The following is a 16299-nucleotide window of genomic DNA, read 5'->3' as shown; positions in this document are numbered from 1 at the left end:
TCTCTTTTTCTTCATTTCAGACTCAATGAGAAAAGTCCTTTTATGTCCCTTACACTAACCCCCTCCCCACAGTCGAGGTAACATTCGGGAGAGACCAGGAAAAGGTTGATCCCCTGCATTAACTGTACAACATCCAGCGAGACAGAGACAAACTCTTCCCAATGTCCCTTTCCCAGTTACTGGGACAGGGGTCTAGGGAGACAGAGGGAGAGAAACGACAAGAGAGAAAGAGAGATGGGTAGACAGACAGTGAGAGGGAGGGAGAGAACACGAGAAAGACAGGCAGGCAGAGGGTGGGAGAGAAAGTGAGAAGAACTGAAAAAGAGCAGGAGAGAGGCAGAGAGAGAAAAGGAGAGAGAGATAGTAAAACCCTAGGAAGAGAAATACAATGTCAGACAGATTTGAGGGGGAAAAGGGGAGGCAAAGACAGGGAGTGAAGTTCAAATAGACAGCAAGAGAGAAATCCCAGGGAGAGATATAGGACAGAGAGAGAGAGAGAGAGAGAGAGGTGGGAGTTGCAGCAGCAGCATAGAGCTGAGAGAGTTGAGGGGTGGGGGTGGGGGGGGCTGCTGTGATGCAATGAGAATGATTTAGAGACAAGAAAGGCAAGATCCCCCAGAGCTGAGAGAAAGATGCAGAGAGAGATGAGCAAGGTGTTGGTTTTGGGGAAGATTGAATGATTAAACATTCCTGAAAAACATGATGGGGTGACAATGGGGCAGAGTGTTGGAGGAAGGGAATCTGCAGGGAAATGTCAACAGGGCAGAGATATGAAGGATGTTGTGAGATAGGGAGTGAAGGAAAAATGTGGGAGAGACAGCTGGGTACACAGAAATATACATAAGAGCTCTCATGGGAGTGGGAAGCAGTGAGATCGGTGGGATCAGACTTTGCAGCTGCCCCCTCTCTAGGATTTTGCACCTTTGTGTCTCCTTTGTGTCACAGACACACACACACACACACACACACACACACACACACACACAGACACACACACACACACACACACACACACTCTCACAGACACTCACTCTCCCAAACACACACTCTCAAACATATACACACACATTCCTCTCTCTCTCACACACACATTCCTCTCACACACATACATACAAACACACACTCTCTTTCAAACACACTCTGACTTCCTCAAACACACACACACATTCCTCTCTCACACACACACACGCACACAAACACACACTCAAACAGACACATACATAAACACATAATCCCTCTCTCACACACACAGACACACAGAGATACACACACATGCACTCTCTCTCTCACACACAGACAGACACTCGCTCTCTGTCTCTCTCTCACACACAGAGATACACACACACAACCACGATTACTGTACAAACATGGAGGAAGTTTCGATGGAGAGATTACTTCTCCTAGGACTAAACCCTGATCTCGCATGATGACTGCTGTAGGGAGACAGACAGTAACTGCAAATGACTTGTTGGATCTTCCTGTGCACCACGTCTTGCATCGACAGCGTTGGTCTGTTTGGGTGCCTGCTTTTCTAGAGAGTCTCCAAGCTACAAGTGACCATACATTGACAACAGTTTTCCTCCAATCCATGTTTAAGACACATGGTGATGTTATCTTTCAATGTTTGTTCAAAAAGATCTGAATCTTCTAAAATGGACGTGGCCTCCATCCCAAATTGCGACACCAGTCTGCCTTGCGGACCCTGAGGGAATGATCAGGGAAGTGTATCTGTACCTTCCTACATTCTGCACCTTGTACCACCAGACAGTGCTCCCTCATACCTCAGAAAGCACCACTCTATTGTGTATACCCACAATGCCCCTCATACAGTACCTCCACAAAATATTCACACCCTTAACACCTCAGAACACAGCCCAGCCCAACTCTCAGACTGCATTTATCCACAAACCCCTTCAGATTGTAAGGACCGACATCCACCGCAGTCCAAGATTGGAGCCCTGATCCTCAGAACATTATTGGGTCTCTTGATTAATCATTGAATTCCTACAGTGTAAAATCAGGCCATTCGGCCCATCAGGTCCACATCGGCCGTCTGAAAAGCATCCCACCTACACTCACACTCTCTATTCTATCCCTGTAATGTTGCATTTCCCATGGCCACCCCACCTAACCAGCACATATTTGGATTGTGGGTAGAAACCGGAACACCCAGAGGAAACCCACAGATACAGGGAGAATGTGTAAACTCCACACAGACAGTGGCTGGGAGCTAGAATCAAAGTTGCATCCTTGGTGCTGTGAGGAAGCAGTGCTAACCACTGCGGCACCGTGCTGTTCTCTCTCCCTGGATGTCATGTCATCTAACCTTTTACTAACCAGTCTCCCATGTGAAACTTTCTCATCTATCTTCTCAGTCAACCCTTCAAAACCTCTATCAAGTTGGATAAACCATTTCCACAAGCCATGCTGACCATCCCTAATCAATTCTTGCTTTTCCAAATCCATGTAAGTTGTCTCTCAGAATGCCCTCCAACAGCTTACCCCCCACTGCCATCAGGCTCACAGCTCCATAGTTCAATGGCTGTTCCTTGCAGCCTTACTTCAATAATGGCCCATCATTAATCACCCTCCAGTCTTCAGGCACCTCACCCGTTGCCACTGATCGGTCCATCTGACAAGGCCATCTCCATCCTTCTGTAATCTAAGGCTATCCTCCTCAGTATTTATGACCCAACCAATCTTCATATCATTCATGAACCCAATGATTAACCCTCCACCATTCAAATCTAAACATTTTCTATCAACCACATCAGCAAGACCCCAACAGTGAGACATGAACAGACAGAGATTTCTAATTGGGCCATCACTGTCTGCTTCCTGCCACTCAGCATTCTGCGCCAAATTCCTTGGATCTTGAGTTTTTATGTTCACTATAGTTTCCAGTATGGATCCTGATAAAAAGCCTTACTGACCTCCAAGCAGGCGACAGGAAAGTGTTGCACCTTTTTACACACCTGGTCACCTCCTTAAAAAGTGCAATCCCATTGGTAAGACCTGACCTCCACTTAACACAACCATTCTGACTGGTCTTCATGAACTCCAGTCTCTTTAAATGCTGATTAATTCTATCTCCCAAAATTGCTTCCAACAGACGTCCCACCCACGGTATTAGCCTGACTGGCCTGTAGCTGCCTGGTATATCCCATGCTCCTTCTTGAATAACAGTACCACATGGTCAGTCCGACGACACCTCTCTTGTGGCCAGAGGGGATTTGAAAATGTTTGCAAGTGTACCTGCTACTTCCTCCATCACCTCATTCGGTAAACTGAGATACATTTCCACCGTCTTTGGAGATTTATTGGGTTGTAAGAAGACCAGACCACTCAGAACCATCTCTCTCTATATATATGCTCATTCATTTAATTGTATCACAGAGCATCTTCACGATTTCATACCAACCCTGTCCCAATGAGCATTGACAAAATGAATCCATTCACTGTAGCCTCTGGGTCCATGCACAAATTCTCACTGTGTTTCTGTCATTATCAATTCACCCTTAATGTCACTGTAAGGTCCATTCAGAATTCTATTTCCCCTCTTAGCATTCCTTTCTCCCAGGCAATTAGCCTGTGATACGATTTGGAGGAGTGTGGGATGTCAGTCTGGATGTGGATTAGCATTGGGAAACTCAGAAATAAGGAACACACGACTGTGATGAGTGTGGGACAGTGGGATTCATTTGGGATGAGCACACAGAAGCTGAGGAATAAACCTCAGCCCTGCAGCATGAAAATATCCCTTTGAGCTGGCAAGTCAGTCACACGAAACAGAAACCCCAACACTGGGAAAAGAGGGTGGTAACCAAATGAAGACGGTCTGTTTGAACACAGTCTCTGGAATCTGAACGTGGGAATCATTGCTGAGCAGGGTATGTAGGAAGCAGAGGCAGAAATATACTGAACAATTTCAGATATTCCTCTTAGGCCACAAGCTATGGGAGCAGAAATTAGGCCATTCAGCCCATCTGATAGTGTGGCACTCAATCAGTCCTGACTCTCTTACAATGCAGGTATCCCCCAGACTGATGCGCTGACAGTGTAGCACTCCCTCAGTAATGATCCTCTGTCAGTGCTGCGCTCCCTCAGTAATGATCCTCTGTCAGTGCAGCGCTCCCTCAGTCATGATCCTCTGTCAGTGCAGCACTCCCTCAGTACTGACCTTCTCACAGTGCAGCACTGCCCCCAGATTGACCCTCTGACATTGCAGCTATTCCCCATTACTGACCCCCTGATAGCGCAGCACTCCTGCAGTAGTATCCTCTGACAGTGCAGCACTCCCTCAGTACTGACCCTCTGACAGTGCAGCACTCCCTCAGTACTGACCCTCTGACAGTGCAGCACTCCCTTGGTATTGGCCCTCTGACAGTGAGACTCCCCTCAGTACTGTTCCTATGACACTGCGGCACTCCCTCTGTACTGACCCTCTGTACTGACAGTGAAGCATTGCACGTACACTGACCCTCCCACAGTGTGGCGCACCTTCATACTGACTTTAAGACAGGCGCATCCTCTGATCATTCAATACTCCCTCAGAACTGACCCTCTGACACTGCAACAGCCCCTTGGCCCCTGACGGTGCTGCAATCCCTCAGTACTGACACTCTGACAGTGCTGCAATCCCTCAGCACTGGTCCTTTGACACTGCAGCACACCCTCAGAAATGAAATTCTGACACAATAGCATTCCCTCAGCACTGACATTTCTACAGTGCAGCACTCCCTCGGTACTGACCCTCCGATAACGTGGCATTTTCTCAGTACTGACCCTCCGACAGAGCAGAACTCCCTCAGTACTGACATTCTGATAGTGCGGCACTGCCTCAGTCCTGCACTTCTGATAGTCCAGCACTCCCTCAGTCCTGACCCTCTGTAACAACACTCCCACAGAACTGACACACTGACTGTGTAGCGCTCCCTCCGTAATGACCCTTTGAGTGTGCATCACTCTCTCAGTACTGACCCTCTGGCAATGCAGCAATCACTCAGTACTGACTGTCCGACACATAGTGTGGTGCTCCCTCAGTACTGACCCCCTCACAGTGCGGTGATCCCTCAGTACTAATCCCCTCACAGTGCGGTGATCCCTCAGTACTGACCCCCTCACAGTGCGGTGATCCCTCAGTACTGACCCCCTCACAGCGCGGTGATCCCTCAGTACTGACCCCCTCACAGCGCGGTGATCCCTCAGTACTGACCCCCTCACAGCGCGGTGATCCCTCAGTACTGACCCCCTCACAGCGTGGTGATCCCTCAGTACTGGCCCCCTCACATCGCTGTGGTCCCTCAGTACTGACCCATTGACAGTGTAGCACTCCCTCAGTACTAACCCTCTGGCTCGGTCCTGCACCTCTGACAGTCCAGCAGTGCCTCAATACTGACCATCTGACAGTGTAGCACTCTCTCTGTACAGACCATCTGACAGTGTAGCACTCTCTCTGTACTGACCCTCTGACAGTGTGGCACTCCCTCTGTGCTGACCCTCTGACAGTGTGGCACTCCCTCTGTACTGACCCTCTGACAGTGTGGCACTCTCTCTGTACTGACCTCTGACAGTGTGGCACTCCCTCTGTGCTGACCCTCTGACAGTGTGGCACTCCCTCTGTGCTGACCCTCTGACAGTGTAGCACTCTCTCTGTACTGACCCTCTGACAGTGTGGCACTCCCTCTGTGCTGACCCTCTGACAGTGTAGCACCCTCTCTGTACTGACCCTCTGACAGTGTGGCACTCCCTCTGTGCTGACCCTCTGACAGTGTGGCACTCCCTCTGTACTGACCCTCTGACAGTGTAGCACTCTCTCTGTACTGACCCTCTGACAGTGTGGCACTCCCTCTGTGCTGACCCTCTGACAGTGTAGCACCCTCTCTGTACTGACCCTCTGACAGTGTGGCACTCCCTCTGTGCTGACCCTCTGACAGTGTGGCACTCCCTCTGTACTGACCCTCTGACAGTGTAGCACTCTCTCTGTACTGACCCTCTGACAGTGTAGCACTCGCTCTGTACTGACCCTCTGACAGTGTGGCACTCCCTCTGTACTGACCCTCTGACAGTGTGGCACTCTCTCTGTACTGACCCTCTGACAGTGTGGCACTCTCTCTGTACTGACCCTCTGACAGTGTGGCACTCCCTCTGTGCTGACCCTCTGACAGTGTGGCACTCCCTCTGTGCTGACCCTCTGACAGTATGGCGCTCCCTCTGTGCTGACCCTCTGACAGTATGGCGCTCCCTCTGTGCTGACCCTCTGACAGTATGGTGCTCCCTCAGTACTGACCCTCTGTCATTTTCAACTGACCCTGAGCTTCTTCATTACGCTGATTTGAACAGAGGTAAAGAAACAGAGTTAGTGACCATCCACCGTCACCCTGTTATAAAACTTATTTTCAAATGTGGCTTGTATGTGATTCCCACACCCTCTAATAGTTGCCTGGAAGGTGGGGGTGAGGTGTACTCTCCTGCTGCAGTCCTTGGGTGTCCCACAGTGATGTTAGGGAGGGAGCTCCAGGAGTTTGACCTGAACCATGTAAAGAGCTCTCTTACCGGAGTGTCCTTTTTAAAGTTGGGAAGTTATTATAGACCAGGAGGACCCGAGAGCTGCTGTCTTGTCAGAGAGAGAGGACTGGTGGGTCACACACCTCAGGTGAGAGGAGAGGTTGAGAAGCTGGGGCCTTCATGGTCATTTCAGACATGATAGAGATCGAACCAACAATATTGGCATCACGAACCTGTTAGCTGTGGTAACTGACCCCCCTTTGTAGCAGAGGGATTCAATCCCTTTAACAGAGTAAGCTGGAGAATTCAACACTAAAATCAATATGTACGGACGTACTAGAGACCTGAAACATCAAAACAGAGATTGCTGAAGAAGCTCAGCATGTCCGGCAGCATCTTGGAAGGGAGACGGAGAAAGAGACAGAGAGAGAGTTCACCTTTCAATCCAGTGATTTCTGCGGGAAAGTTCCTTCAGAACAGACCGTTTTGAGGAAGAGTCACTTGGAATGCGAATTGTTCCTCTCTCTCTCTTCAGCGTTGCTACCTGCTGAATTGTGCTGAATTTCCCCACCATCTGTTTACTTGAGAACTTCACCTGATCCAAGTGTCACTGAGTAATTCAGTCTGTGTTCAATGCCCTGAGGCTGCTTCTGCTGAAAGTTGACAAACAGGTTTAAGGCTGTGTAAGGTATTGTATTCGGAGGGCGGGCAACATGGGAGAACAGATACAGAACAAAGGCACACCGAAATGTTAGGTCTGAGCTGTTCCTTCTGAACTAACATCACAAAGTTACATTGATCAGGAACTTTGTGAAGTGCCTTTGTCAAGTGACCCTTCATCAAAATGGTCTGTTCTGAAGGAACTTTCCCGCAGAAATCACTGGATTGAAAGGTGAACTCTCTGTCTCTTTCTCCCTCTCCCTTCAGAGATGCAGCCAGACATGTTTAGCCTCTTCAGCAATCTCTATATTGATGTTTCAGGTCTCCAGCGCGTCCGTACAGATTGATTTTAGTGTTGAATTCTCAAGCTTGCTCTGTTCAAGGGATTGAACCCCTCTGCTGCAAAGGGGGGTCAGTTACCACAGCTAACAAGTTCGTGATGCCAACATTGTTGGCTCAATCTCTATCATGTTTGAAATGACCATGAAGGCCCCAGCTTCTCAACCTCGCCCCTTACCTGAGGTGTGTGACCCACCAGGCCTCTCTCTCTGACAGAACAACAGCTCTCGGGTCCTCCTGGTCTATAATAACTTCCCAACTTTAAAAAAGCACTCCAGTAAGAGAGCTCTTTACATGGTTCAGGTCACAATCCCAGAGCTCCGTCCCTAACATCACTGTGGGACACCCAAGGACTGCAGCAAGAGAGTACACCCCACCCCCACCTTCCAGGCAACTATTAGAGGGTGTGGGAATCACATACAAGCCACATTTGAAAATAAGTTTTATAACAGGGTGACGGTGGATGGTCACTAACTCTGTTTCTTTACCTCTGTTCAAATCAGCGTAATGAAGAAGCTAAGGGTCAGTTGAAAATGACAATGGTATCCTTCGTAGGTTGGTGTTTATTAGAGTTTGTATCGACAGTATGAATGTTTGAGCACTTATTCAAGGGCATGCAGGTAGCTGCCAGAGGAAGTGATGGGGGCTGGTATAATTGCGACATTTAAAAGGTATCAGGATGAGTATGTGAATAGGAAGGGTTTAGAGGGATATCAGCCAAGTGCTAGCAAATGGAATGAAATGGAATGAGAATATCTGGTTGTTATGGGCGAGTTGGATAGGACCGTCCATTTCCAAGCTGTGCATCTCTGTGACTCTGTGCCTCTGAGTAGTCTATTGCAGAGAGTTTCATCTCAGTGACTCTGTGCCTCTGAATAGTCTATTGCAGAGAATTTCATCTCAGTGACTCTGTGCCTCTGAATAGTCTATTGCAGAGAGTTTCAGCTCAGTGACTCTGTGCCTCTGAATAGTCTATTGCCGAGAGTTTCAGACAGGGTTTGGTTTGTGTGTCTCTCTCATGCTTCCTCAGAATCTGCAAACCCTATGTCTACAAATTTCCACAAGACTCTGTGAAATAGAAAAAAAGTGGGTCAGTGCTGAGGGAGTGCTGCACTGTCGGAAGATCAACACTGAGGGAGTGCTGCACTGTCAGAGGGTCAAGACTGAGGGAGTGCTGCACTGTCAGAGGGTCAACACTGAGGGAGTGCTGCACTGTCGGAAGGTCAACACTGAGGGAGTGCTGCACTGTCGGAAGGTCAACACTGAGGGAGTGCTGCACTGTCAGAAGGTCAGTACTGAGGGAGTGCTGCACTGTCAGAGGGTCAGTACTGAGGGAGTGCTTCACTGTCAGAGGGTCAGTACTGAGGGAGTGCTGCACTGTCGGAAGGTCAACACTGAGGGAGTGCTGCACTGTCAGAAGGTCAGTACTGAGGGAGTGCTGCACTGTCAGAGGGTCAGTACTGAGGGAGTGCTGCACTGTCAGAGGGTCAGTACTGAGGGAGTCCTGCACTGTCAGAGGGTCAGTACTGAGGGAGTGCTGCACTGTCAGAGGGTCAGTACTGAGGGAGTGCTGCACTGTCAGAAGGTCAGTACTGAGGGAGTGCTGCACTGTCCGAGAGTCAGTACTGAGGGAGTGCTACACTGTCGGAAGGTCAACACTGAGGGAGTGCTGCACTGTCAGAGGGATTGAATCCCTCTGCTACAAAGGGGGGTCATTAACCTCAGCTAACAGGTTCGTGATGCCAACATTGTTGGTTCAATCTCTATCATGTCTGAAATTACCATGAAGCCCTGAGGGAGTGCTGCACTGCCAGAGGGTCAGTACCTAGGGAGTGCTGTACTGTCAGAGGGTTAGTACTGTGGGAATGATGCACTGTAAGATGGTCAGTACTGAGGGAGTGCTGCAATGTCAGAGGGTCAGTACTGATGGAGTGCCGCACTGTGAGAGGGTCAGTACTGAGGGAGTGCTGCAGTGTCAGAGGGTCAGTACTGATGGAGCGGTGCATTCTCAGAGGGTTTGTACTGAGGGAGCACTACACTGTAAGAATGTCAGAACTAAAGGAGTGCTGCACTGCCAAAGAGCTGCACTGTCAGAGGGTCAGTACTGAGGGAGTACCGCACTGTCACATGGTCGGTATGGGGGCAGAGCCACACAGTCAGATGGTCTGTACTGAGGAAGTTCTGCACTGTGTGAGCGTCAGGACTGAGGGAATGCTGCACTGTCAGATGGTCAGTACTGAGGGAGTGCTGCACTGTCAGAGGGTCAGTACTGAGGGAGTGCTGCACGGTCAGAGAGTCAATACTGAGGGAGTGCTGCACTGTCAGAGAGTCAGTACAGTGGGAGTGCTGCACTGTCAGAGGGTCAGTACTGAGGGAGTGCTGCACTGTCAGAGGGTCAGTACTGAGGGACCGCTGCACTGTCAGAGGGTCAGTACTGAGGGAGTGCTGCACGGTCAGAGGGTCAGTACTGAGGGAGTGCTGCACTCTCAGAGGGTCAATACTGAGGGAGTGCTGCACTGTCAGAGGGTCAGTACTGAGGGAGTGCTGCACTGTCAGAGGGTCAGTACTGAGGGAGTGCTGCACTGTCGGAGGGTCAGTACTGAGTGAGCACCACACTGTCAGAGGGTCAGTCCAGACGGCAAGCCTCCCTATCAGAGGATCTGCACTGAGAGAGCACTACAGCATCAGAGGGTCAGTACTGAGGGAGTGCCTCATTGTCTGAGGGTCAGTACTGAGGGAGCGCTGCACTGTCAGACGGTCAGTACTGAGGGAGTGCTGCACTGTCAGAGGGTCAGTACTGAGGGAGCGCTGCACTGTCAGAAGGTCAGTACTGAGGGAGTGCTGCACTGTCAGAGGGTTAGTACAGAGAGAGTGCTACACTGTCAGATAGATAGTAACCTGAGGCACTGCTGGACTGTCAGAGGTGCAGGACCGATGCAGAGGGTCAGTACTGAGAGAGTACTACACTGTCAATGAGTCAGTACTGATGCAGTGCTGTACTGTCAGAGAGTCAGTTATGATGGAGTGCTGTACTGTCAGAGGTTTTGGCCTGAGATTGGGCCACACTGTCAGAGGGTCAATATAGGGCCACTTCCACAGTCAGAGGGTCAGTACTGAGGGAGTGCTACACTGTCAGAGGGTCAGTACTGAGGGAGTGCTGCACTGTCAGATAGACAGTACTGAGGCACTGCTGGACTGTCAGAGGTGCACGAACAAGGCAATGGGTCAGTACTGAGGGAGTGCTATATTGTCAATGAGTCAGTACTGAGGGAGTGCTGCAATGTCAGAGGTTTTGACCTGAGATTGGGGCACACTGTCGGAGGGTCAGTATAGGGCAACTTTCACACTGTCAGAGAGTCAGTACTGAGGGAGTGCATCACTATCAGAGGATCAGTGTGGAGGGAGTGCAGGATTGCTAGAGGGTCAGTGTGGAGGGGGTGCAGCATTGTCAGAGGGACAGTGTGGAGGGGGTGCAGCATTGTCAGAGGGTCAGTGTGGAGGGAGTGCAGCATTGTCAGAGAGTCAGTGTGGAGGGAATGCAGCATTGTCAGAGGGTCAGTGAGGAGGGAGTGCAGAATTATCAGAGGATCAGTGTGGAGGGAGTGCAGCATTGTCAGAGGATCAGTGTGGAGGGGGTGCAGCATTGTCAGAGGATCAGAGTGGTGGGAATGCAGCATTGTCAGAGGCTCAGTATGGAGGGAGTGCAGCATTGTCAGAGGGTCAGTGTGGAGGGAGTGCAGCATTGTCAGAGGGTCAGTGAGGAGGGAGTGCAGCATTGTCAGAGGGTCAGTGTGGAGGGGGTGCAGCATTGTCAGAGGGTCAGTGTGGAGGAAGTGCAGCATTGTCAGAGGGTCAGTGTGGGGGGAGTGCAGCAATGTGAGAGGATCAGTGTGGAGGGAGTGCAGCATTGTCAGAGAGTCAGGACGGAGGGAGTGCAGCATTGTCAGAGAGTCAGTGTGGAGGGTGTGCACCAATGTCAGAGGATCAGTGTGGAGGGAGTGCATCATTGTCAGAGCGTCAGTGTGGGAGGAGTGCAGCATTGTCAGAGGATCAGTGTGGAGGAAGTGCAGCATTGTCAGAGGATCAGTGTTGAGGGAGTGCTGCATTGTCAGAGAGTCAGGACGGAGGGAGTGCAGCATTGTCAGAGGATCAGTGTGGAGGGAGTGCAGTATTTTCAGAGAATCAGCGCGGAGGGGGTGCAGCATTGTCAGAGGATCAGTGCAGAGGGAGTGCAGTATTTTCAGAGGATCAGTGTGGAGGGAGTGCAGCATTGTCAGAGGATCAGTATGGAGGGGGTTGCAGCATTGTCAGAGGATCAGTGTGGAGGGAGTGCAGCATTGTCAGAGGGTCAGTGTGGAGGGAGTGCAGCATTGTCAGAGGATCAGTATGGAGGGGGTTGCAGCATTATCAGAGGATCAGTGTGGAGGGGGTGCAGCATTGTCAGAGGATCAGTGTGGAGCCAGTGCAGCATTATCAGAGGATCAGTGTGGGGGGAGTGCAGCATTGTCAGAGAGTCAGGACGGAGGGAGTGCAGCATTGTCAGAGGATCAGTGTGGAGGGAGTGCAGCATTGTCAAAGAGTCAGTGTGGAGGGAGTGCAGCATTGTCAGAGGGTCAGTGTGGAGGGAGTGCAGCATTGTCAGAGAGTCAGTGTGGAGGGGGTGCAGCATTGTCAGAGGGTCAGTGTGGAGGGAGTGCAGCATTGTCAGAGGGTCAGTGTGGAGGAAGTGCATCACTAACAGAGGATCAGTGTGGAGGGAGTGCAGCATTGTCAGAGGATCAGTGTGGAGGGAGTACAGCATTGTCAGAGGTTCAGTATGAAGGGAGTGCAGCATTGTTAGAGGGTCAGTGTGGAGGGTGTGCAGAATTGTCAGAGTCAGGACGGAGCGAGTGCAGCATTGACAGAGGATCAGTGTGGAGGGAGGGCATCATTGTCAGAGGGTCAGTGTGGGGGGAGTGCAGCATTGTCAGAGGATCAGTGTGGAGGAAGTGCAGCCTTGTCAGATGATCAGTGTGGAGGGAGTGCAGCATTGTCAGAGGGTCAGTGTAGAGGGAGGACAGCATTGTCAGTGGGTCAGTGTGGAGGGAGTGCAGCATTCTCAGAGAGTCAGGACGGAGGGAGTACAGCATTGTCAGTGGGTTAGTGTGGAGGGAGTGCAGCATTGTCAGATGATCAGTGTGGAGGGGGGGCAGCATTGTCCGAGAATCAGTGTGGATTGAGTGCAGCATTGTCAGAGGGTCAGTATGGAGGGAGTGCAGCATTGTCAGACGGTCCGTATGGAGGGAGTTCAGCATTGTCAGAGGATCAGTGTGGTGGGAGTGCAGCATTGTCAGAGGATGAGTGTGGAGGGTGTGCAGCATTGTCAGAGGATCAGTATGGAGGGAGTGCATCATTGTCAGAGGTTCAGTGTGGAGGGAGTGCAGCATTGTCAGAGAGTCAGGACGGAGGGAGTGCAGCATTGTCAGAGGATCAGTGTGGAGGGAGTGCAGCATTGTTAGATGGTCAGTGTGGAGGGGTTGCAGCATTGTCAGAGGGTCAGTGTGGAGGGAGTGCAGCATTGTCAGAGGGTCAGTGTGGAGGGAGTGCAGCATTGTCAGAGAGTCAGTGTGGAGGGAGTGCAGCATTGTCAGAGAGTCAGTGTGGAGGGAGAGCAGCATTATCAGACCATCAGTGTGGAGGGAGTGCATCATTGTCAGAGAGTCAGTGTGGAGGGGGTGCAGCATTGTCAGAGGATCAGTATGGAGGGAGTGCACCATTGTCAGAGAGTCAGTGTGGAGGGAGTGCAACATTGTCAGAGGATCATTGTGGAGGGAGTGCAGCATTTTCAGAGGATCAGTGTGGAGGGGGTGCAGCATTGTCAGAGGATCAGTATGGTGGGGGTGCAGCATTGTCAGAGGATCAGTGTGGAGGGGGTGCAGCATTATCAGAGGATCAGTATTGAGGGGGTGCAGCATTGTAGGAGGATCAGTGTGGAGGGGTGCAGCATTGTCAGAGAATCAGTATGGAGGGGGTGCAGCATTGTCAGAGAGTCAGTGTGGAGGTAGAGCAGCATTGTCAGTGGATCAGTGTGGAGGGAATGCAGCATTGTCAGAGAGTCAGTGTGGAGGCAGTGCAGCATTGACAGAGGATCAGTGTGGAGGGAGTGCATCATTGTCAGAGGGTCAGTGTCGGGGGAGTGCAGCATTGTCAGAGGGTCAGTGTGGAAGGAGTGCAGCATTGTCAGAGGGTCAGTGTGGAGGGAGTGTATCATTGTCAGAGCGTCAGTGTTGGGGGAGTGCAGCATTGTCAGAGGATCTGTGTGGAGGGAGTGCAGCATTGTCAGAGGGTCAGTGTGGAGGGAGTGCAACATTGTTAGAGGGTCAGTGTGAAGGGGTTGCAGCATTGTCAGAGGGTCAGTGTGGAGGGAGTGCAGCATTGTCAGAGGATCAGTGTGGAGGGAGTGCAGCATTGTTAGAGAGTCAGTGTGGAGGGAGTGCAGCATTGTCAGAGGGTCAGTGTGGAGGGAGTGCAGCATTGTCAGAGAGTCAGTGTGGAGGGAGTGCAGCATTGTCAGAGGGTCAGTGCGGAGGGAGTGCAGCATTGTTAGAGAGTCAGTGTGGGGGGAGTGCAGCATTGTCAGAGGGTCAGTGTGGAGGGAGTGCAGCATTGTCACAGGGTCAGTGAGGAGGGAGTGCAAAATTATCACAGGATCAGTGTGGAGTGGGTGCAGCATTGTCTGAGGATCAGTATGGAGGGCGTGCAGCATTTTCAGAGGATCAGAGTGGTCGGAATGCAGCATTGTCAGAGGCTCAGTATGGAGGGAGTGCAGCATTGTCAGAGGGTCAGTGAGGAGGGAGTGCAGCATTGTCAGAGGGTCAGTGTGGAGGGAGTGCAGCATTGTCAGAGGATCAGTGTGGAGGAAGTGCAGCATTGTCGGAGGGTCAGTGTAAAGCGAGTGCAGCATTGTCAGAGGGTCAGTGTGGAGGGAGTGCATCACTATCAGAGGATCAGTGTGGAGGGAGTGCAGCATTGTCAGAGGGTCAGTGTGGATGGAGTGCAGCATTGTCAGAGGGTCAGTGTGGGGGAGAACAGCATTGTCAGAGGAACAGTGTGGAGGGGGTGCAGAATTATCAGAGTGTCAGTTTGGAGGGAGTATTTCATTGCCAGCGGATCAGTGTGGAGGGAGGACAGCATTGTCACTGGGCCAGTATGGAGGAAGTGCAGCATTGTCAGAGGAACAGTGTGGAGGGGGTGCAGCGTTGTCAGAGTGTCAGTGTGGAGGGAGTGCGGCATAGTCAGAGGATCAGTGTGGAGGGAGTGCATCATTGTCAGAATGTCAGTGTGGAGGGAGTTCAGCATTGTCAGAGGATCAGTTTGGCGGGGGGGTGCAGCATTGTCAGAGGGTCAGTGTAGAGGGAGTGCAGCATTGTCAGACGGTCAGTATGGAGGGAGTGCAGCATTGTCACATGGTCAGTGTGGAGGGAGGGCATCATTGTCAGAGAGTCAGTGTGGAGGAAGAGCAGCATTGTCAGAGAATCAGTGTGGAGGGAGTGCAGCATTGTCAGTGAGTCAGTCTGGAGGGAGTGCAGCTTTGTCAGACGGTCAGTATGGAGGGAGTGCAACATTGTCACATGGTCAGTGTGGAGGGAGGGCATCATTGTCAGAGGATCAGTGTGGAGGAAGAGCATCATTGTCAGAGGATCAGAGTGGAGGGGGTGCAGCATTGTCAGAGGGTCAGTGTGGCGGGAGTGCAGCATTGTCAGAGGATCAGTGTGGCGGGAGTGCAGCATTGTCAGAGGATCAGTGTGGAGGGAGTACAGCATTGTCAGAGGGTCAGTATGGAGGGAGTGCAGCATTGTCAGAGGATCAGTGTGGAGGGAGTACAGCATTGCCAGAGTGTCAGTGTGGAGAGAATGCTTCATTGTCAGAGGGTCAGTGTGGAGGGAGTACAGCATTGGCTAAGGGTCTGTGTGGAGGAAGTTAGTATTGTCAGAGGATCAGTGTGGAGGGAGTACAGCACTGTCAGTGGGTCAGTGTGCAGGGAGTGCAGCATTGTCACAGGGTCAGTATGGAGGGACTGCAGCATTGTCAGAGGATCAGTGTGGAGGGAGTACAGCATTGTCAGAGGGTCACTGTGGAGGGAGTGCAGCATTGTCATTGGGTCAGTGTGGAGGGAGTGAGTAATTGACAGAGCATTAGTGTGGAGGGGGTGCAGCATTGGTAGAGGATCAGTGTGGAGGTAGTACAGCATTATCAGAGGGTCAGTGTGGAGGGATTGCAGCATTGTCATTGGGTCAGTGTGGAGGGAGTGCAGCATTGTCATTGGGTCAGTGTGGAGGGAGTGCAGCATTGTAAGAGGATCAGTATGGAGGGGGTACAGCATTGTCACAGAGTCAGTGTGGAGGGAGGGCAGCATTGTCAGAGAGTCAGTGTGGGGGGAGTGCAGAAGTGTCAGAGGGTCAGTATGGAGGGAGTGCAGCATTGTCAGACGATCAGTGTGGAGGGGGTGCAGCATTGTCAGAGGGTCAGTGAGGAGGGAGAGCAGCATTGTCAGAGGGTCAGTGTGGAGGGAGTGCATCATTGTCAGATGGTCAGTGTGGAGGGAGTGCAGCATTGTCAGACGGTCAGTGTGGAGGGAGAGCAGCATTGTCAGAGGGTCAGTGTGGAGGGAGTGCATCATTGTCAGATGGTCAGTGTGGAGGGAGTGCAGCATTGTCAGAGGATCAGTGTGGAGGGAGTGCAGCATTGTCAGAGGGTCAATGTGGAGGGAGTGCAGAATTGTCAGAGGATCCGTGTGCAGGGAGTGCAGAATTG

The 16299-nt window shown here is 51.3% G+C and overlaps 1 long non-coding RNA gene across 1 annotated transcript in view; it reads right to left on the bottom strand.

The window, feature by feature from the left end:
• LOC140471431 (uncharacterized) overlaps positions 1–7012 on the bottom strand; it is a 128671-nt gene extending 121659 nt beyond the window's left edge. Inside the window, exon 1 of the long non-coding RNA XR_011957043.1 lies at positions 6945–7012. This is a non-coding gene — a long non-coding RNA (uncharacterized lncRNA). The remainder of the gene's footprint in view (positions 1–6944) is intronic.
• Positions 7013–16299: the final 9287 nt, after the last annotated feature.

Source organism: Chiloscyllium punctatum, unplaced genomic scaffold (genome assembly GCF_047496795.1).
Source record: "Chiloscyllium punctatum isolate Juve2018m unplaced genomic scaffold, sChiPun1.3 scaffold_85, whole genome shotgun sequence".
Taxonomy (NCBI): domain Eukaryota; kingdom Metazoa; phylum Chordata; class Chondrichthyes; order Orectolobiformes; family Hemiscylliidae; genus Chiloscyllium; species Chiloscyllium punctatum.
Note: the sequence above shows the minus strand (reverse complement) of the source record. Positions and strands in the feature narration are given on the sequence as shown.